This window comes from Diabrotica undecimpunctata, chromosome 10 (assembly GCF_040954645.1).
Source record: "Diabrotica undecimpunctata isolate CICGRU chromosome 10, icDiaUnde3, whole genome shotgun sequence".
In the NCBI taxonomy this organism is placed as follows: domain Eukaryota; kingdom Metazoa; phylum Arthropoda; class Insecta; order Coleoptera; family Chrysomelidae; genus Diabrotica; species Diabrotica undecimpunctata.
Window position 1 is genome coordinate 6467306 of NC_092812.1, and position 5940 is coordinate 6473245.

The following is a 5940-nucleotide window of genomic DNA, read 5'->3' on the forward strand; positions in this document are numbered from 1 at the left end:
ACACTGCTCGAAAATAAATAGGAAAAAAGTGACTTGTGGCGAAATAAAATTTAATTAGATTTTCGGAATAATGAATACTTTCCTAAATTTAGCGTTTTCGACAATTATCAATAGTTTCCCAAAATAATTATTACTGTTTGTCCTTCAAAATGTATTATGTTGAATCCATCAGTTTTGATTAATCGAATATTAATTTTTTGTATTCATTAGAAAATCACACTGTATTCACTGTTACTGGTGAGAAATCTCATAAAACGAAGAGCTAATGAGGAAACTAATTTCTATAGATGAAAAAATAATAATACATTCGAATTATAAATTATATTTTGAAAATTTGAATTTTACAATACCAGTTATAATAAAGATAGGATTATAAAAACACAAGTAGCGAACTATGAATACAAGTTAGAATAGAATATATGTAGTTTCACAATCACAACTTATTAATAACAAAATAATGAAATGAAAAAAGTCATATAGCCTAAAGATCCCACTGTAGGATCACTACGTTCATAACGTAGTTAGTCAAACTCATATTTTTACGTACATTTAAAATTGGAAGAATCTATCTATATAAAAGGCTAGGATGAAAAGTCACACTGTTTATTCAGTAAGGTAACTACGCCACCTAGAAAAGAAATCTGAACTACCAACATCTACCAAAATTAAATGTAATTAATTAAAAGCTGTAAAAACGCTGTTGAGGCAGAAAAAATACACTTTCGACATTGGAGCGTGTGATACGTTAAATGAAAGGGCACTACACAGTATCTTCAATATTAATGAACGTATAGCGACATACGAGATATGATAGGGTACTATGAATAAAAATAGATTTACCATAAGACAAATTTTGATTTTTTGACTAAAGAAGGCCTCAGGTTCAGTACAAAATAAACAACTGATTGAATCCTAACATGCGACATGGCAAATGAAAGGGGAGGATATAATGAATATATTCAGATAGAAAAAATAAACAAGGCGACTATTAAAAGGGCACTACGCAGTATCTTCAATATTAATGAACGTATAACGACATACGAGATATGATAGGGTACTATGAATAAAAATAGATTTACCATATGACAAATTTTGATTTTTTGACTTAAAGAAGGCCTCAGGTTAGGTACAAAATAAACAACTGATTGAATCCTAACATGCGACATGGCAAATGAAAGGAAAGGATATAACGAATATATTCAGATAGAAAAAATAAACAAGGCGACTATTAAAAGGGCACTACACAGTAAATTCAATATTAATGAACGTATAACGACATACGAGATATGATAGGGTACTATGAATAAAAATAGATTTACCATATGACAAATTTTGATTTTTTGACTTAAAGAAGGCCTCAGGTTAGGTACAAAATAAACAACTGATTGAATCCTAACATGCGACATGGCAAATGAAAGGGGAGGATATAACGAATATATTCAGATAGAAAAAATAAACAAGGCGACTATTAAAAGGGCACTACACAGTAAATTCAATATTAATGAACGTATAACGACATACGAGATATGATAGGGTACTATGAATAAAAATAGATTTACCATATGACAAATTTGCCATTACAGCTTAGTAAGACCCATCTAGATTTTTGAAGTAACTTCATAAAACCAGCACATAAACAATTAAAACGTTAGACTCCAATTTCAAGCATTAAGCTTAGGAAGAGGCTGTATGAAATCTACCCAGACAAATGCTCTATTAGCCAAAATAGATGAATTATTTCTAGAGTTTAGATTTAGACAGTTATCTACCAAATTCATGGCCAAAACTTACAATTTCCCACAAATATCCAACAATTAGTTTTAAAAATATATGCATACCTTCAATTCTATATGTCAATGATTCCGGAGTACTCGCAAATGTTTGTAACTTCTCCACAGGTGTGCCTACAAAATTACAAAAATGAGTTCTCTCATTATTCACCTGAAAGAAAGAACATACCTTGAACTGGAATGTTTAATCTCACAAGATGAATAAATGGTTTTGCGTTTTTTTTCAACCTGCTTTTAAGCATTCCTGCAAAGGCAGGTTCCTCAAAATGTAAACTGCATATTCTAAAGTGATCATAACAATATTGAGCACTGTACATGGCAAGTTTTTCACATTGAACAATTTTCTTCCATTCTGCAAACCTAAAAATACAACACCGATGAGGTCAATTATATTAAATAGAGAATTTAGTTCTTACCGATTTTCATCCTTGGGAAACCTGAAGAAACTCAAGTTCAAGTTGTTATGGTCCCTGGAATTTTTTCTACATACACAGCAATAATAAACACTTGTTTTAGCTGAATTCATCATAATCCGTCGTTTAAAATAATAAAACCACTTAGAAAACTGGAGAAATATCACAGTAATATGTATTAAAAACGAAATAAACTTATAAAACCAACTAAATAACAAGAAATAAATGAAATTTATATATAAATTACTGAAATAACTGTAATTTCTAGTTTCACAGCATAAACACAAACACGTGTTTGGGTAAAATCAATGTTGCCAAATGTAATCAATCAATGGATAGATACTTATGATTAATTATTTGAGAATATATTAAGTCAGTTAGGCAATATGATTTTTCAAACTTTAGAAGTGTGTATAGTGGCTATGTAAAGAATTTTACCATTTATGAAATTTATTTTCCTCTTTTTGAAGAACTTCTATAATAACTATTTTATTATAAATTTTAAATATTCTTTGAAACTGATGGAATATTTTAAATCTTGCAACAGCGGCATTTTTCGCCAAATCTATTGCGCATATCTTCCAGGAGTGGATTCGAAATTGGAACCGTGAAAATGCGAGAGTGAACTTACTGATTCTTTTTAAGCAATATACTGTGTCCACACAAATACCTGATTGCGCGGTTGCCAAATGTTTCAAATAAAGATATTATAGCCAAAAATGTATGTCTGGGGTCCCATAGTGACCCCGATTGGGCATTTAAGGGTTAAGTGTTGTTTGACATGATCCACTGTGAATTCAACTTTCTGTAAGGATGCGCCGATACGATTACAGTTAATAGCAGGTAGATAACCATCATTCGATTCTTTAGTAAAAACCTGTGAAAATGCTAAAGAGGGAGTTTCGGAAGATTCTTTGTCAGAAGAGCATAAAGTCTGGTTGGATTTTTGAAGTAGAGGAATGGAAACTTTAGACGTCATGGAGGAACGTATGTATTTGTAGACTTTCTTAATGTTACCGCTTTCGATAACATTTGCTTCAAAATTTTGTTTTAGGGTTTTTAGAGATGTTTTTAAGTTATTTGAAAATCTGCGGTGGCTTTGGAAATCACTAAGAAGCCCGGTGTGTTTAAATTTTCGCCATAGATGTCGTTTGTGGTTAATTTGTTTAATTGCTGTTCGATTTATCCAGGGTTTAAGGTTGTTTTTATAACTCTTACGGAAAGTGGTATTTGTAGAAATTATATTGTGGACTGTATCGAGAAATGCAGTCCACATTAATGAGGGGTCGTTTAAGTTTGCAAAAAATAAATGCCAGTCGATTTGAGAGAGTTCAATGTCCACGTCAGAAAAGTCGGTAGTAGAATATGTTACAATATTATTTTTGCGGGGTAATATTTGATTGAACTGAATGTGAGCCGTTATAACTGCATGATCTGACTTTCCTATAGGAGAACTGACGTCGAGAGATGAAATCAGCTGTTCGTCATTAATAAGCACTAGATCTAAAGTAGAAGGTTGGTTATTATTTCTAAATCTAGTATGTTCTGTAATGAGCTGTATCAGGTTTGAATTTACTACAAAGCTTTTAAATAAATTATGAGCGTTTTCGGCGTCAGATAATGAAGTTATTGGCCAGGTGATCTCTGAGAAGTTAAAATCTCCAGTAATGATAAGATTATCAAGAGATGATAGTTCTTCAAGTTTTGTGAAGAAAACATTCTCGTGTGGAAGTAGTGTAGTAGGTGGACTTTATATACATACTAAATTAAGGCAAGAAGAATTTTTAGTAACAGATAAGTGAATTGCATCTATTCCAGTAATATCTATTAGCTTAATGTTAATTTTGAAAGTTGTGGTAATAATATTAGATAAGTAAATGCATACACCGACACTCACACGATTTTCTCTGTCTTTACGATATATTGTATATCCATTTATATTAACAGAGGAGTAACAGAGAAATAATTATTTTCTACAGAGTAATCGTGAAAATCAATACGAGCACAAAATTTGACGTGTGTCCTCAACTAACTAGCAGGTATCACTGATTCTTCGAAGCGCGATACCATTTCAAATGGCTAGAGGTATTTCTTGTTGTTTCTATTTGCCTTTTTGTCCGGGAGATTTATGTAAGTATCCATTTGTTTCATTTTTTGTAGTTGCCCCAATCCAACCCCATTGTCATTCACTTGTCCACGACCCCAGCTCTCCAAATAAGCCTTGAGTGCCGTTCGCACAGTATCGTTTATTTTGCTCACCCTATCTCCACCCCAGTAACTTCAGTCCCCAGTTTTCGAACCCCCTATAATTGTACCTCGTGTGGTGGGCAAAATATTTCGTTGCATGCTTTCCAAATAAAGCTTAACGGAATCAAAGAGGAAGATTACAAATGGGAAATAAAGAAAAATTAAATCAGTAATTACGGAATCTGCAGAGAAAACTTTTGGAAGACCAAGATATAAAGAAATTAAGAATGGTATGATAAAAATGCAAAACTGCAGTAAAAGAAAAATGGAAAGCAAAACTTAATCAACTGTGAAATACTAGAAATAGCCGGGAATTTATAACGAAAACAGAATACAAGTGACTAGAATATACAGAAAAAAAAAACTTTTTTAAAAACAAGTGCAAGAAATCCCAGAGTAAAACAACATACACGGAAGCTGAAAACCATATTAAAAGTATAAGAAAAAGCATACAGTAATTTAGACCAAAATTAAAGATATTTAAAGACAAGGACGGGGAACTAGATACTAACAGAGAAGCAAAAAATTATAAGGAGATTAAAAGAATACTTCGAAAGTAGTTAGAATGTGGTTAGAAAGTCTACGAAGAAGTGGTTCAGATAATACAGAAAATAAAAAACAATGAATCGCCAGGGATAGACGGAATTTCGGCAGATTTATTAAAGCATGAAGAAAAATCATCGACACATCTGAAATCTGGGAAAAATCCATTATCTAATAATATTAATATGAACCAAGCAGAAAATGACATCGGCATCTGCAGTTGGTCTTATACAAAAAACGTATAGTAAAGGAGATAAGAAAGAATACCAAAACAATTCACCAATTACTAAAAGGAGTATAAAAATTCTGTCTAGTATTATCTATAATAGATGTTAGAAAACTCCAAGAATATAATCGGTGATTAATAAAATTTATTTAGACCAAATAGAGCCACTACAGACAATATATTCATATTAAGGATTCACGGAAAAGTTTATAAATACGACGCAGTACTATATATTGTGTATATACAGTTTTAACATGCTTTTGATAGTGAGAAAAAAACAAAATGCTGGAAGATATTCGTAATCTAGGTATACTTACCTAGCAAATAAAAAGCCTTATAAAAATAACGTTCAAAAACCAAAGTTAGATTAAATAAGGAACTGACGCCCCTATATTACATCGTTGGGAGACTGATTTAGGAAGACGCACTATCAACGATGCTATTTAACCTAGTTCTTTAGGCCATCAGAAAACTCAATGTAACTGGGCATATAAATATCAAATTAGTACAAATTACTACATATGCAGCTATTATTTGTAGGAGCAAGCAACGACTAATGGAAGTGTTCAAGGAAATTAAGGCAAGCATAAGAGGGTTTAAAATAAGCGAAACAAAGAACAACAACATGATAATTAAAATAATATCTGACAATCAAAATAATTTTGCTATAGACAACTATACAACCAAATATGTGGAGGCCTTCATATATCCGATCACAGCA

The 5940-nt window shown here is 31.8% G+C and overlaps 1 long non-coding RNA gene across 1 annotated transcript; it reads right to left on the bottom strand.

The window, feature by feature from the left end:
- Window positions 1-355: 355 nt before the first annotated feature.
- On the bottom strand, window positions 356-2594 carry LOC140452179 (uncharacterized). Its single transcript, XR_011952149.1, has 3 exons — window positions 2207-2594; window positions 1960-2150; window positions 356-1904 (listed from the first exon to the last, which is right to left on the bottom strand). It is a non-coding gene; the product is annotated as an uncharacterized lncRNA (long non-coding RNA).
- Between the last annotated feature and the right edge of the window lie 3346 nt (window positions 2595-5940).